Source organism: Egretta garzetta, unplaced genomic scaffold (assembly GCF_000687185.1).
Source record: "Egretta garzetta isolate BGI_Z169 unplaced genomic scaffold, ASM68718v1 scaffold448, whole genome shotgun sequence".
NCBI classification, from domain to species: Eukaryota; Metazoa; Chordata; class Aves; order Pelecaniformes; family Ardeidae; genus Egretta; species Egretta garzetta.
Genome location: NW_009260497.1, coordinates 479,699 through 496,581, shown reverse-complemented (window position 1 = coordinate 496,581; position 16,883 = coordinate 479,699). Strand labels below are relative to the sequence as shown.

At 46.2% G+C, this 16,883-nt stretch overlaps 1 long non-coding RNA gene across 1 annotated transcript; it reads left to right on the top strand.

The window, feature by feature from the left end:
* Positions 1 to 9,818: 9,818 nt before the first annotated feature.
* LOC118452854 lies at positions 9,819 to 11,440 on the top strand. The gene is made up of 3 exons (XR_004842718.1): positions 9,819 to 9,896; positions 10,521 to 10,526; positions 11,391 to 11,440. It is a non-coding gene; the product is annotated as an uncharacterized LOC118452854 (long non-coding RNA).
* Positions 11,441 to 16,883: the final 5,443 nt, after the last annotated feature.

Here is a 16,883-nt window from a genome sequence, read left to right as displayed (position 1 = left end):
CATGGAGGCTGGGATTGAACTGTGGATGTCCAAACGTAGTTTGATGAATAATTAATCACATACAGCCTTGAAGAGCAAGAAGGCTTTTCAAACAGCGTGTTGGCATCGGGTCAGGAAGTGGTGATGGGGCTGTGTGCTTAGGTCGTGTTGCATTTTGGAGATCTTAAAGCCAGGGTTGAAGTTGGACCCTTACGTGAGGGTTGCTTGGTGCTGCTGAAGATGTCCCTTGGCTCTTGACATCCCGTTCCTCCTTTTAAGTCTGTCACCATCTCTCATTGTAATTTAATCTCTGATGTGGATTACCCCTTGCACATGCTTTTTGCAAATTTTGCTTAACGGGCCTGCCTAAAAAGCTGCCTTTTATTTGGATGAGAGCATCTAGTTGAATTAAATACACACTCTAGGAATTTCTCCCTGATTGGGGGTTCATTTGAAATCAGTTCAGAACAATGTTGGTTTTCCTGTCCGAGCCCTGAAATGCGTTCTGTGTGGTGGCACAACTGGCTATGTCAGATAAGGTGCCATAGCCACCTGCTGCACAGGGATGGGAATGTCTCATTGGAGTTTCTGCTTATGACCTAGATACACTCTTCTTTTCCAAATTTTCTCCGGTCTTGGTTATTTGCAGTTGACATCAAGATATATGAGCTTATAAGCGCTCTGGAGTACAGGATCAGAGCCCCAAATGGTGTTTGTAAACCAGAGACGTTACCTGAGATCTGTTGGGGATGGTCCTGGGAAGGGGAAGTCAAATGCAGAGCTGGGAACACCTGGAGAAGGGACAGTGCAGAGAAGGATCCAGGGATTAAGACGGATCGCAAACGGCGTGTGTGTCAGCAGCAGGAGGCCTTTGTGGTAGAAAATCCAAAACCAGAACCCGAGCCTTCACTTGGGGATGCATTAGCAGGAGCATTGCAAGCATGCAATTTAATTAGTCTCTTCAGCTCAGTAATGATGAAACCAGACTGATGAACTTAGTTTTGAGCATTGCACTTGAAAAAGCTTTAGGAGAAATGGGGAGGTTCTGTAGGAGATCACTGTGATCAGCTCAGAAAATACAATTTAGAAGCGGGTGCAAAAGCAAAGGGTTGCTTGGGGCTATAAAAGACTGATGGAGGGAGGGGAGATGAGCTTTGCAAAGTGTAAAGGCAGCCTTGCAAAGCAAGCTGTGTTCTAGTCCTTCTCAACATGGACTTGGAAGATAACCAGTTATCACTTACCCGTGGCAAGGAAAGTTTAGGTTTGGATATTAGAAAACGTTTTAACTAGGAAGGGAAATGAAGCAAGGGAACAGAGTACTTAAGAAGGTGAGGAATCATCGTCCTTTTGAAGGCTTCTGAGGAAGGCTTAGGCTGGTGTCTATTAGGAGTTACATGGAGCTGATTCCCTCTTGGAAGGACCACTGGAGATCCCATCCAACCCTTAGTTTCCCTGTGGTAATCATAAGATTTAGAAATAATTATCACTTTTACAAGAAGTAAGGACTTCCTTTCTAATTCCTCCTTTACGGCGAAGGAAACTTTGAGATACATTTGCCCCATTAAACTATGATTTTTAAATGAAGTCACATAGCTCATTTTCTTGTTTAATCTTCTGAAAGCCATGAAGTGTGCTTCCTTCTTGCCCCCTTATTTCCTGATGCAAATTTCAGGGCTAAGGATCTCTCTGTATTCTGCTCCTGCAGAATGAGTGCAGTTGGACTTAAAAGGGGTAAGAATGAGGCCTATAATGGAAAATTGCGTAGAGGTCAGAGATGTAATTAAACAGCACTGGGAGTTATCTTCCATAAACGCAGTGCTGTAATACTGACTTGGGAATCCTCAGAGGGTTCTTGAAAGTGGCTTTCTGTGACCCTTAAGAGCTGTTAGTGGGGTACAGGAAGCTCTACATCAATTAAAATGGCCTTTGAAGTGTTATTTTCCATCAGTGTCCAAGGTCCCGGAGAACATCAACTTGGCTAAAGTGCACTTACACTGAAAAATTACAAAAACTCACCACCGCTACAATGAGTAGATTGTCTCCTCATGTGTATTCAGGATTAAATCTGCTTACTTCAGTGATAAAGCAATTTAGCGTTGCAGAGCCACTTGGCTATAGAAGTAATAATTGAGAAGGAACCGAGTCTGAATTCCCCAAAGCCATTTTTGTTGGCGCGCTCTGGAGTGAGCAGTACTTTAAGTGCTCTCTTTACCTCCGATGTTTCTCTGTCCGTAAAATGGCAATAATAGCTGGCGGGCGAGATCACAGAGACTGTTTAGAGTATCTAAACAGCTCTGAGAACCTCAAGTGCTGTAGGTATGTGTGTGACTTCTGTGTCTAAGCCTGAGAGTTTATTTCGGGTCTTGTTCAGTCTGTTTTGGGCTTGGTGGGGAGCAGATTTCCCTGTGAGATGGGAGGTGGTTCTCTAATGTGCCCCTGGGGAGCTCTGAACCCAACTACAACCTTTGTCAGCAGGGCACATGCAAAATGTGCAGCACCCGTGGGCTTGGGGAGGCTGCGGATGGGAGGGCTGGCGGGGTGTCACTGGAGACGCCTGCCTCTGCTGCCATCAGAGGTCCAGGGCAGCAGGCAGCACCTCATGTCCTGCTGCAACAGATGGCTTCAACGCCCTTCCTCTGTGTGCTGCCAGACATCTGCACGCCTGCTGACCCCTGTCTCCACATGGAAGCGGGATGAGGGTTCAAGCCTTCAGAGTCCTCTTCCCTGCAGGGGAGGTGGTGTTGGCATGAGAGGTGTTTTGACTTCAGCCCCTATGTCTGTCCCATTACACATTTCTCTTGCTTGCACTGCGCTCTTTCAATCTATCCCTGCCTGCATCCCTCTTGCCAGGGTGACAGCCCCCTGTTCACCTTCCTCCACTCTGACAGCCTTGTGGGGATTTGTTTATTAGATGTAGGTTGAGAGCCTTAAATTACTCAGATCTACTTTTTCCAGAGTCAGAGAAAACATACCAGAGGCAGGTCTGTTCCTTTCCTCACCTCTGGATTTCTGCTGTGGCTCTGATTTGCACTGGTGCTGTCTGTGAGGCTGCTGGCTGTGTGGTGGTACCTGCTTCTGTCAGAAGGGGTCAGATCCTTGGGGTCACATCTGTCCTGACAGCAGGACTTTGACTGTGTTTGGCTAATTTTACTTCCTAAAAAATTAGCTCACCAGAGAAAGCATCACACTTGATACTGTTACAAGATTGGCTTCATCCCCGGACAATGCATAAATAGGGTATTCTGTTGCTACTGTGTTCATTTTTTAGTCTAAATATCTTGCATTATGTTAAACACCTTGCAAAACTCTCGTTATGGTGCAGTTATCAAAAATACGCTATGAATAATGGTTCCACAATACTTAAGAGCAGTTGTATCAACAGATAGTAATTGTGCTACTTTGTATTAGCCTTTCTGTGGTTTAGTTGGGTTTGGGTTTTTCTGCCCTGGTTCAGCATCAAAAATGCTGGCTTTCAGCTGCTTAAAGCCTCTTGCATATCTTACCTTGAAAAATAAATGTGGCAAATAAATGTGAGTTCCGCCACTTCTGCAAGATGCAGCTGTTTGGACCATTTACAAGAAAACAAACCGAGCATGGGTGTGAGGTCTCCTTTGGGTAGTCAGAAGGGGAAAACAGTTGCTGGGCTCCAACATGTAAAAAGGTTGCAGTGGCAGTATAGGTTTTAAAAGATAAAAATGCTCCCCCACCCTTGCGTTTTGCTAAGTCGTGTAGAACACTTGCAGGTGTGCCTTGAAATAGCTTCCTGCTCCCTGGTGTGCATCACGTAATTATGGGACTGAGTTTAGATCCAGACCTGGCAGTTCCTCCGTGAGGTCGGGCAGGCTTGGCAAGAAACCCAAGAAACTGTCATTCCTCAGCCAAGAGGAGAAAATGGGTTTATATGATGAGTGGCACGCCACAAAGGGCACGTCTCTTCTGGGTGGTTTTGGGGAGAAGGACTTGCCTGATTTTGGCCATGCCAGCACATATTCTGGGGACACAAAATCAGAGTGTATTTACATTTCTTGTTCATCTGCCCGCTGAACAGGGAGACCAGGGTTTCTCTTCGCTCTCTGAGCGAGCTCCATCGCTTCCGCGATTCGTGTCCATTCTACGGGCGTCTGGAGGCCCCCCAGAGGTGGACCAGCCAGTCATAGTTTTGGGTCTGGGGTCGGTCTCTGCTGTGTGCTTGGGTGGTGAGGGGCGATTATCCATCTCCCACAGCTACTGCCAGGGAGTGAAGCAAATCAGTACAGTCACTGCACCTGTGTGTACTCTGAGCAGATACTTGTTTCTCACATTCTTCTCTACTTGAAATAGCAGTGTTTTTATTTTACAACATTTTAAAATAAAACCAGTAGTTTTCTCTCCCACAAAACTGTTGAAAGCTCTCTGTTGAGACCAGCCTTGATTATTCTTCTTCCAGAGATGAGATGTGGCGTGGTGTGTCACATCGCATCTCCTACCTGTCCTCCGGCAGCATACACACCCTGGGCCCACGCGCGAGGTGCTGGTGTTTTCCCCTGCTGCGTGGTGATATGTACAGCATACAAGTAGCTCTGTGCATGAGTAGCATTTCCGTGGTGTCTCTCCCACCTCTCAAGTGACAGAAGCTATCAGCAGGGGCTCTGACAATCTTTGAAACCCATGTAATTATTCAGACCCTCATCTGCCCATGGGAACCATAAGCAGGGAATCAGCAAGGCAGCCTTTCTTTCCCGTAACAGACCACTGGTAAGTGAGCTAAAATGGTTATTGAAGGTATTCAAGTGCGCCGTGACAGAGCTTGGTGGTCTGAAGAGAAGTTGCGTCTGCCTGCCAGCCAGCTGTTGATCCCTCCATGTTAGAGAAGCAGTTACAGCCCTGGAGGGGATCCTAAAATAAGCCCCAGGGTGCTCTCCAGCATTGCATATGTTGTAGATCTCCAAAAGCCTTGCTTTTGTTCTGGTGGGTTTTCTTCATGTTGGTTTTTGGTGGCTACGAAACTCTTTGCCGCGTCCAGGAGAGAGCAAAAGGGCAGTAGCGCACCAGTGCTTTGCATGTATCTGTCTGCGAAAGGTGATGTAGACTGGAGCTTACTAGAAGTAGCCAGCCTGGCACTAGTGATGATGGCAATTTGAATTTCACACAGTGCTTTTCCACAGGGCAGAACTGTATCCTGATGATTGAGTTGTTGGATAAACACAAAAAGGGAGTTTTAGCATCCTTATGTTTTAAATTCTGAGACTGAATATTTGGAGTAGCTCGTACCTTTTCTTTGTGGAAAACTCTGAAGAGGTATGCAGCAGTGGGCCTAGGAACTCTGGGGCTGGGTGTTCTCTGAAAACACAGCTTGTCTTGGTGGCAGGATGATTACAAATCCTAGGAGAAACAGGCGTTTTTCATTTGCTTTTGCTGTGAAAAGGATTTGAACATTCATCCAGTTTAAGTCCGTGTATCTGGCCAAAATGTTTGTCCACAAGCACAGCATTATGCTGAGCATCAGGCAAGAGCCACAGAAAGGTGGATTTTTCAGCTTGTAATGGGAAAAGACTTTTAATGAGGATTTGCTGCCTGTGGCTGTGCAAAATCTTCTCTTCACCTGTATTTTGAAGAGCTATGATATTCTAGCTCTGTTTCACTAAGCTGTACACAATGAAGGAAAGAATGTCAGTTTAATATATTCTGAAGTGTAACTCTTAAGGGAAAACACTGCCATTTTTTTGTGGGTGCACCATTCTGGACTTGGATCGTGTTCTGTTGCTCTGGTTTTAGTTATAATCCGCAAATCACAGGATGAATGTACTGTTGATGCTGTGTCTCAGAAAGAGAACCCACATGTGTAGATTCATCATACCCTGTGGGAACATCAGCACCTTTGAAAGAACCTGCTGGCATTCATTTTGAAATCCTTACTATAATGCAGTTATGTTTAGAGACATGCATGTACTATCATTATTATTAACAAAACCCCAATATTGCTTAACAGTAACAGACCACAGGAAAATCTTTGAATTCAAGTTACTTGCTGTATGTCTATCTTGTAGGACTCTCTCTTCTATGCCTTGTACAGGATTCAACAGAAATCACTTCACTTCTTTCTCTAAAAGTCCAGAGAAAAAGGGGCCTTGTGTTCCAAAATGCTTCCTGCCAGCCATAAACTCTTGTTTGTCATGCATGACTACTAGGCTGTGTTTCATAATCTGTCCGTCCATCCGAGGAGCGTGATTTACAGAGTGCCCAAAACTCAATCATCTGCTGGTAAGAGCCTCCGAGAGTTGCAGATAAATGACACCACTCCTCTGTAGCTGTTTGAAGGGTTAACCTGCTGTTTTCATGAAGCCTGCTCAGGAGCAGCCTGAAACAAGGAGGCTGTGGATGTTTCCTACCAGAAGCAAGTACTTCTGAAGGAAAAGTTCATTAACTTTGTGTACTGTCAGCTGCTGTGGTTGTCTGTGGACTCGGGACATTCTGAACACCTTCGTGGTGAAAGCTGAGCCTCTGCTCCTGTTCAGAGATCTTCATTCTGGTAAAAGGCTTCAGGCACTTTTCTCCCTGCAGAGTAATAGCTCAAAGATAAAATTTGTACTGGAGTACAGCGCCTGTGGCAAGTGTGTGGCTTCCTTCCTGGACTCTGCAGGTGAGGAAATCTGTTTGCCAGCTTGAATCTGCGGGAGTGTTTACTCCGGGGCACCTAAATGCAAAAGTGTATGACTGCAGTGCCTTCTAATGCGTTATCCTTACTCTTGTGGTTGCTGATGGATGTTTCGCGTGTCTTAAACCACAGCCCGTGGTCATATCCTTGTATTGTTCTATGAGACAAACTGAGTCATGAGATTGTCATCTTCATGGTTTCCATCCTGTGGGGCTGCAGAGCTGACTGTGTGCTCAGGTTTGCTGGAAGCACTGAAGAGGGCTTTCAGGTACTTGGCACAGGACCTCAAATTTCCTGGCAGCACCTGTGTGCTCATCAAGAACTTGTTTTGTTGCTGCTCATGTGGCCACAACCAGCTGAGCTGGGCTTGTAGAGAATGGACATCTTGGGATGTTTTTATGTAATGGCTCTCAATTTAACCAACGCTGCCTTACACTTCATGACTCACTTCAACCCTTGGTAACTTAGTTCTGCACGTTGGTAAGGCTATACCAGAAATTTTTGTTTCTATAAGGGACAAAAAGCAAAATGCTTTACTCACAAACATTGTAAGATGTTCCAGAATGGTAGCTGTGACAGTGTGGGCTTAGCTGTTGATGGATGGCACAAGCTTATACTAATGTAAAAAGCTGGTTGACAGTAGATTGGATGCCAGGTAGTATATATGTGTGTCTCTCTCTCTCTGCATAAAAAGTGACCGTGGTTTAGCATGTTGTGGTTTTTATTCCAGCACCTTCATTAATTTATCTGTCCACAAGATACAGAGTATGTTTTCATAATGGCTTTCATTCTTCCACTAATCAATTTTTATGTAGTGACTGATCACAGAATTCAAGAAGTGCAGTTGGTGCAATTTAGAGATGTTTTTGCCAACAGTTTAGTATATTCACATAGATGGAAGTAAAAAACTTACTGGGAAAGTAAAACCTGATTGCTTGGTAACTGGGCCTTGTTTTTAATATACACATACTTTTAATTTAGGTGACGTTAACAGTTGGAATTTATATATAACCTATGTTGTAAAACAATTTCAACAAGAGGCATGCATTTGCATTATTGTTCTCACTGGTGGCTGTGGAGCTTGAGAACCCACATGCGTGCTCTCCAGACTGCTTGTTTTGCTTGTGTACTTGCACCCAGCCCTGAAACCTTTTCCCTGCTGTGCCCAGAGAAAGCGTGCTCTGCTGTCGTGCCTCTCGCTGCTTTGACACACGATGGTGGTGCTGGAGCACACCTGCAGCCATTTCAAGCAGGGTGCTTGGCTGCTTCACGCTTCGTGCTGTGTGGCTGCCCGTGTTGTTTGGATTTCAATGCTTCACTCATCCTGAGCCATGTTCTGGGTATTTGCACTCACTCATAATTGCCTCTTGTCCCTGGTGAAAGACTTGGACACCATTGGTTCTGTCCGGGTGGACTGATCAGCTCTTGCAGTTTTCTGCAGCCCACCAGCATTAGCCCATCCATAGGCAGGGCAGGCAAAAGGAGACGCTCACCTTTTTCTTTGTTTTTCCTACCCTGTGCCACTAGATCTCAACATTCCCCAGCTGGTGCTGTGGGATCTTGGCCCTTTTGGTGTGAAACCAAGGGCGATGCTTTTACCTCTCTGCCAGCATTCACTTACCGTGCTACAGCAGCAAGTGCTGAGTTTGCTCTCACCTGCGTTGTCCAGCTGCTCTGAGCTACTTGCCTGCAGTGGCACGGTGTGATGTGATGACCCACCTCCTCTGCCTCCAAGGGTCGTCCTTAGTCTTTTATTTTTTCACACAGAGCATTGCTGGATCCCACATCCCTCTGAGGGAAGGTTGGCACCCGTACCTGCACACATCGGCTCCACGTGGTGATGTAGTCTGGGTGTAAGCAGGGAGAGTAGTTCTTTAAATTCTCCAGAAATGGGTTCAGTAGAGGCCTGTAATAGAAATATGAAGATGGGTTTGAATAAAGTATGAATGGAAATGGGCGTAGATAGGCACCAGGCAGTAGGTTAAAAGAAAGGCCTGTATTGATAATAAGGACACTGTTCCCAGCAGTGAAGTTGAAGAACCTGTTGTTTGTCAAGCCCAGAAGGCTGGCGCACAGGTGACTTGTCAGCAGGAGACCCTGTACTCTGACAAGATGAAGGGAGCAGCACAGGTACAGCACAATGCATGTGCCATCACTTCTCGTGTCAGCCCACCAGCAAAACAGGCGGTAACTCTAAAGACCCGTCTGTTCCAAGCTACAAAACCCAACCTCCACGCTCAGCTGTCTATCCGGGCTCTCTCCTGGGGGTCTTTCTTGCATGGTACAGTCCTTTGGAGAGGACTTCCCATTCACAAACCCATGAGCTGTTCTGCTTATTTGAGAATTCACAGGAAAAGAATGCCTTTGCACACAGGGGATCATGGGTGCCCCCCTGCAGCAGGTACTACACACCTGGAAGAAGGCTGGAACTTGTGTCTCTGTTGCCTGTGATTTCTCTGTACCAGGAAATGCCTTCATTTTCTAGGTAGCTTCTGCCACTGATCTGTGCTTATCCGTCTTTGTTACCATATCAGCACACCGACTGTCTGCGTGAAAATGATGGGATGCTGAAGCTTGAGCAGATGGTGCACAGGGTTGGTTTTGTAGAATAAATATTTAGCACTATGCCATTTTTTTTGCTATCTTCTCTACCGAATTTCAAAAATATCTAATGTAAGTTGGGGATAAAATTTTTCAGGGAAACGTGCAAAGAGTGGCTGTTCTCCCCTTTAGGGGTAGCTTTGTAAAGGGATGGTGGAAGGCAAATATCCTTGGGTTCAGAGCTCAGGTTGTGATAGCCAGAGCTTAGCTGCTGTGCTCATGGTAAGCTGTGCTTGTGGAGGTAACCCAAGAGCGTCTGCTCCCTGCGCTGGGGTGGGTGTGTGTTCTTGTAACCCAGCATGGGGCTGGCGGTGGTGGTACCTGTGGTAAGCGTGACGCTTTGCACAGGTACTGAGAGGAGGGAGCCCCTTTGGGAATGCCCATGTGGCATGCACTGTTGTTCGTTGCTATTTTGGGTGTATTCTCTTTCCTTACAATGGTTAGTAAGCAAATATGGCACCTTTAAGAGGGTTTAGGGCTACATGAAACATTTCTCAAGCCTCCAGGTTGTTTTTTTCTTTAAGTCTGGTAAATCCATGTAAGAAATGGGGAAAGAGCAAGAATGATAGATGAAGCTCCAGGGTCTGTTTGCTTTTAAGACTTACCTGCTCTTAAGCAGACGTGCACAGAAAACCCTGAAAGACTTAGACAGCTCACAGCATGTACAGTCATGATCCTTTCTGTATTTGAAACAAATCAAGACAAAAGGGTATTAAAATACAAATTTGATGAAGAAAAACTTGCTGATTCCCCCCCCCGCCTTGGTTTCCTGTGAAAAGCTTATGGCTCATCAAGTCAAGGGCTGTCACAGCTGCTTCTCTCTGTACAGCAAGGAGAGGGAACACCTCTCCTTCCCATGAGCAGGGAACTGGCAACTGTACAAAATCGCTGCTGGGGGAGCCACTGCAGAAACATTGCTAGACCAGTTCTTTTCTGTGCTTGGATGAGGTCGGGACTGGGACGGATTTGTTAGTGCTCTGATGTAGGTGCTTCTGTGAGAAGGTGCTGTTTGTAATGATGCGCGCATGTTAGGTCAGAGCCTGCTAATGTATCCTGGTGTTACTTCCAGACTGCTTTGGTCCTGTTGCATGGCTTCTTTTCCTGTGGTGGTGGTGGTGGGGGGGGGATAACTGAGTGTTCCTTTGCAGAGCTGGCTTGTGTCCTTGGAGTCTCTTTTATGATCCCTTACTGTGCCTTCCACCTATGCCAGAAGGACTGGAAATGTGCAGGATGCTCTGTTTGTGTTCCCCGTTCTAGAAATTTGTTTCAACAATCACAGTGCTTTTACAAAGTTTTTTGGAAGAAGCGCAGGGTGAAAAGTATCCCTTGCATTGAGGTGTGAGCCTCTTTATGAGGCTCCTTCAACGTCAACAAACATCTTAGTTATGCTTCATAATAACCACCAATGGCATGGTTCAGCTGTACTTGAGCTTGTACTGCAAATCTGACAGTGCCTCAGAGTCCTGAAATATTTTCCTTTTTCTCTGGTGACTTATTCCATGTCTCACGTTCCCAACACAGCCCATGATGTTTTGCTAGGTACAACACGATGGCTGTTCTGTACGACACAAAGAAATGGAAACTGGGTTAGCAGTGGTTTTTTATGTGCGCCATCTGTAAATGTACTCTGGGTTTCTCCTTCCATTTGTTCTCGCCCCTCTGGGAAAGCTATTACCTGCTCTAAGCAAAGTGTAATTTGAAGCTATTATAGTCCTTGGTGAATATTTATGGTTAGGGCAATCTCTGTTTGCAAAGGTTTGTTGTCCCAAGCTGTGCATATAACTGGAGAAAAAAAGGAGGAGGAAGGCCAGAGGTAGCCATTTTGTCCTCTGTTGCAGCCTGCGGGGCTGGAAGGCAGCATCCCTGTGTAGGTGCTCAGACCAGTACCACACTTTCAGCTGACCCTTCTACTCTGCTGAACGCTTCTGAAAAAAAGGTGTGGTGGGGACCTCAAGCAGGCTTAGGGTGCTGAGTCCTTGTCAATGTACAGTTCCAGACTGTGGGCAGTGAGCTTTGCTTTAGTCCATAAAGGAGAAAAACCCTCTTGTCTGCCCCCACTTTCTGCTTTGTCGGGGTGAAACGATACCCAGTTCTTCTCCATGCATGGGCTGGGGCCGACCGCAGGCCAGTCTGTTACGGCAGAGCTGTCTGCCACCTGTGCCACCCACCGCCCCAGGGATCTTGGAGAACCAGCTGGGTGTTTGACAGTTTATATGTTGTCCTTGGGCTACCGTGCCAATCCAGGCAGCAACACACTACTCCAGCTTGTAGCTGTCATCACCTGCGAGACAACTTCATTTAGATGTCAGAGGGGTGTGCATCCAGTCGGCTCTTCCTAAAGAGAGAGACTTGTCTCTCCTGCCACGCTGGTGAGATATGAAACAAGTCCCACTGGAGGAACACTTGGTAGTTCTCCATCTTTTGCCATGAAGACAGACAGTGCTTGAGAAGCTGAACTCTGAGGTTTCCCCATGCAGAGAGATGTGGAAGAGCCTCTGTGTTGTGAACTCTCCTTAGACTAATGCAGAATCGCTCCAAGCTAATGCTGTCTCCTGTTACACATGCATTAGGAATACTTGCTTTGCCTTCACTCCTTCAAAGCTGTATGATACTTAGAGTTTCTTTTTATGTTCTTCATAGTGGGACTGATGTAGGCTGATTTTTTTGGCAAGGTTGTGTGTGGCAATAAGAGAGCCTTGCATGGCTGGAGTGAGAGCCTTGCATGGCTGGAGTGAGAATCCTGGCTTACTTTGCAACCAAAGATCACTGGTGCCATTACAGAGGTGTAGGTTCAAGAAGAAACAAGTCACCAACACTTAAAGAGCAGCTCTCTGCTCTTACAGCATGGACACCAGCTGCACACATTCTTTGCTCACTGTTATTTGGTGGGAACACACAGCTGCCTAAACGTCAGCCCATGTGCTTTGCCCTACAGTCGAGGTCACTACTTCAGCCTCCGGAATCATACATCCCAGCCAAAGGCACCGAAACCTCCGGTGAGATCAGAGCTGGTTCTCCTCCAGCGCCCAGAGAGGGTAAAACTTGAGAATTTGTTACGAGAAACCTCACTGCTGAAAGATGGATGTGTTCTTTTTTTTACTATGCCAAGCATGTTAATGAGTGTCAGAGGTAAACTAGAATGCTGGGACGAAGGGAAGTGGAGAATAAAATGTTTAAGCAGCACCTCTGCTTATTTCATGGTTAAGTTATTTTGTATTAGCCACGGAAATTGCTGCTGTGTCTGTTCGGTGAGGATGCATGCAGACTGCTCAATTAGCAAAAAATCAGGAAGAAATGACCTCGTGGCTTGCTTCTGAAGGCTTGGATTTGGTTTGTGTAAGCAGGAGACACTATAACACAGCTTCCAATCAAATCAACCACATAGTTCTGGTAATCAGTGCCACAAACAGACCTCATATATTATATGGAAGTGTGCACCTACTTTTGGGCATAAAAAATTTTCCAAGTTGCGTGAGTTTGCTCAAGATCTGCAGGTCACGATAGAGCTCACTGCTCTGCTGGATTCTGCCTTAACCTGCTGGCAGGTGTCACTGCAGGCACAGAGCCCAGGCTTTGCTGAACGGCATCCATCCAGTCTGGCAATAAAAATCATATTTCTGTGAGGAGAAAATCAGGGAGATGAGCACTTCCCAGTACTTACCTCCTTGGACACGTTTGGAATAGTTGTTTTGCAGTTGAGTATTGGCTTTAGCGTGTGCTAATTCTCTGGAGGATTTGGTTTTTCAGGCTTTCACAAGGGTCAGTTGAACAATGAAGAGATGGAAAAAACCCCAATTGGTCCTTTTTAGTTGTGCACAAACTGCTGTCACTGTGTGACTGGGATCAGACAACGAGGTGCAGTGTTTATGGAGGGTAACGCTTTGTGAGCACATGGCAGCAGAAAGCGTAGGTCCTGGTGCAGGGTTTCAGTTGTGGCAAATAGTTAAGCATAGCCTACATACCTGCTTCTGAAGTCTCGCATTGTCTCACATTTCTTCATATCATCTGTTAGCATATGGCTGTCATGGATAGTTGAGACTTACCATGAAAATAATTTTGGCAGAGTCTGGTTTCACACTTTTCCTGTTAAACACCTGGGAGAGGAATGGGCTCATTCCCCCAAGCCCTTTGGCCACAGTGGTGGAACTGCAGAGCCAGAACTGTGACACTCCTTCATAGAAGCCATTACAGTGCTCGAGAGCTTCCCAAACTTCTGCAAACACAGCAAACTGCTTTTCACAGAACTTAGAGTTTGATGGTTTTGGACACGTGTTCGGCATGTGCAGTATTTTTCCTTCACCGAATTGCCGTCTTCCGCGTAGGCAGCGGTGGCAAGTGACCCAGGAAACAACTTGTGATGCAGTGTCTAGTCTGGCATCTGTATTTGTGCAAAACGCTGTAATTTACAGGAGCATTCATCAGCGCAGCTCAATTGCAGAGTTCTTCAACTGACTTGGTTGGAATAAATAGGCAATAAATTACGTGCTAGCATATTAAAAGGAATGTATCAGAATAGGTGCTCAAAATACTATTTCATCATAGACTTTTGCCAGCTGTTTAAAGTCAGCAAAAATATTGCTGTTTATTTCAGTGGGAGTTTGATCAGAGCAAGACGTATAAGAGAACTTGGGGACTTGAGCTTTTGGGATAATTTTCTGTGAAAAAGACATCCCTGCAAGCTACAGGGGCAATCTTATTTTCAGATTTCTGCATTTCCTTTTCATAGGATACGTTTACACACATGATGTAGGGTAAGGAGTTGTAACTGAGGCTGGAACCACAGCTTTGTTCGCGATCCAGTCTGAGGGGCCCTGCTGTGAGCATCAGCGTCCCTTAAAGAGGGACCTGATCATGTTTTAAAACAGAAGTTTAATCTGTCTAAAATAAACTTGACCCTAAAAGGAGCTGAAACTTAACCAACTTGTACCAGAATTCTAAAGACATGTAGAAAATTCTCTAGTTTCCATTGGGTGATTCCTGCTTTTCCCCTGGCAGAGCTTGTCCTTGGAATGTGAGGAAACAGTTTCGGCCACTGTGAGGTCACACAAATGGGGATCTGAAATCCTCTGTTAACAGAATAGCCGCTGTTTTCTTCTACCCTGAAATTAGTGCCAGCAGGGCAGTTTTGAAACATGCAGAGAATTATCACATGCTGCTGCTGCAATGGTAAAACAACCAGCTGAGCTCCCAGGTAACACCTCACCCTCATCTCCCCCTGCCACCACTTTTTTTGGGGGGGAAGAAGTCAAACTGATGAATCAAGGATTCATCGTTCAGTGTCCATGCTGTAAGCTACCTTGGCGTAAATCCCCTCCTTTCTTCTCCCAACATCCCCCAGTCTTCTGCCAGCACATGGTGGCTATTTTAAGTGGAAAAGTATAGTCCTGTTGTGCAGATACCTTTTTTCTTCGTCCTGTTAAAATTTTCACCAGGGCCTTCCTTGAAGGTGGCACAAAATTGAGTTGAGAAATTTTTTTTCACTAATATCTGTTTCTTATTGTTGGTTGTCAATGGAATGGAATAGGAGCCCACACAGAAGCATTCCAAATATATGAATAAATACAGCATCGTGGTTTCAGGCAAGGGTAGGCTGCATTTCAGGTTTCGTGAGCTGAATTTTATCAGCCACTGTTCCAACCAGCAGCACACTAATCGGTCGTCTGTGTCGCTTTGCGAGACAGTAGCATATTTAACGTTCACTAATTTCAAAGAAGGATTTCTGGAGACCAGCGGATGGCAGGAAGCCGTGGACTGCTGCTGTTACAGCAGGTTGTGACGGTAGGGTCTACTCACCCGCCTCAGATTGCTTCCCAGAGAAGTTGTGTCAGCAAGATTTGAAAAATGCCCGAGAGACCCCATCCCTCAGTGACCGCCAGAACCGAAAGGGCTGTGCTGCTGCTCCAAAGGGCACCAGAGGAGTAGGAGCTCTGCTCTGCTGTGGCTGAAGCGTTAAGTCATTTGATGCTAGCACTTAATTCCTCAGCGTCACAGCAGGTTTAGAAACTAGACCAAGGTATGTTAAAAAGATGGCAAGTGGAGAGGATGTCTTTGTATTTTCTGCCATCCAGCCATAATCGGGAGGGAAAAGCAGCTTGGGTTATTTTCACTGAGCTTTTCCACTGTTCTGTTAACAATTACCATTCCGCAGATCATAGGAAAAAAGTGCACAATGAGGTAGTGGAGGGGAGCTGGTCAAATCTAGTCACAAGATGTTCTTTTCCCCTGCCCACCCACTGCCACCGTGTTGCTGCTCTCTCTGGGCTGGCTGTTCTCTCCCATGGCACGACAGGGGCAGGCTTTCCTCTTCAGCTCCTTCCTCTGAGCCTGCTTTCTGCATGCGCTGGCCTCGCAGCGTGCCTCTCCCACGCTCCAGTGCTCCCCAAGCTCTTCTTTCGGCTCTGCGCTCTTTGTGGCGTTTCCTCTGTTCTCCCTGTCCTTCAGCAATGGGGGTTCAAAGTCCCAGCAGGGGAGCACAGCCGGCTTTCACACAAGCAGTTTCCCTTCCAATACCGATGGCGCAGCAGGGGTGGGAAAAGCCTTCCCCAGCGCCCGAGGTTTCCCCTGGTGACGTACTGGAGCCAGGCTGGCAAAGCACAGCCTGTGCGTGGGCCCTGGCTCGTCGGGGCTGGCAGAGCCAGGCAACCCCAGAGCCTGCCGCAGCCAAGAGTGGGGATCTCTCAGCCCATCCCGTTGCCAGTGCTTTCAACAGGCGGCTGGGGCACCGACTGCCACACTGGCTGGGAACTTGTTGCAGTCAGAGCTCTTCCCACAGCTGGGAAGGATTCCCAAGCTGAGACGGGATTTTTTACTGCAAAGAGGCATGGCAGGGGGAGGGAGCCCTTCCCTGGGGAGAGGAAAGCCCTTTTCTTCTGCCACTGGTCCAGGCCAAGCTCAGCCTCCCTGAGCAGAAACACAATCACTGCTCCGCTTTTCCAAAGGAATGGGTAATTCGAGGGAGAAGGGCTGCACCTACCTCTGAGCTGCAGACACAAAAACGTGTGGCAGATCTCATCACGGCGCAGCTGGATTTATTAATGCAGCGAGACTTTGGTGCCTTTCTGCTCTCTACCCAGTGAGCTTCAAGCATCCAAACAGTCCTTCGGTGCTTTGATGCTTATTCTACCTTTATAAAGCAATATTTGCAACTCGTGCATCAAAACTCTTCTGAGAGCCCCGCTACTCACAAGTCTTCTGGAAATTTGTGCTTTCATAGTGTATGAACCCCTAGGGAGACATGAATCTTTCAGCGGCTTCATGCAAATAAAATGCAGCATTTTACAGTCTTAGGCATAGCCTCAGGTTTCTCATTTTTTCCTAACAAAGTACTGATTTTCTGCTCTTATATTTATTTCTTTTACTAAAAAGATTTTCAGTTCACACTTGGTTCAGCTCTATATAACTAACATAATCCTATTTTCTTACTACTTAGCCAGATAATCAAGATGCTAAAAGCATTTCTATGGCTCAGGAATTCCCTTATTTTCTGCCTTAAGATTCTAATTGCAGTCATGTATGAACCTCTGGTTCGTAATACAGAAAAACAGCATTTAATCCCAGAAGAAAAAGAACACTGAAACACATGCAGGGAGACTCATTGTAATTTGGAATAATAATACTATAATAAAATTTAGATCATTGTAGCAAAGATGTAAGCCAGAACTGCTCTGCA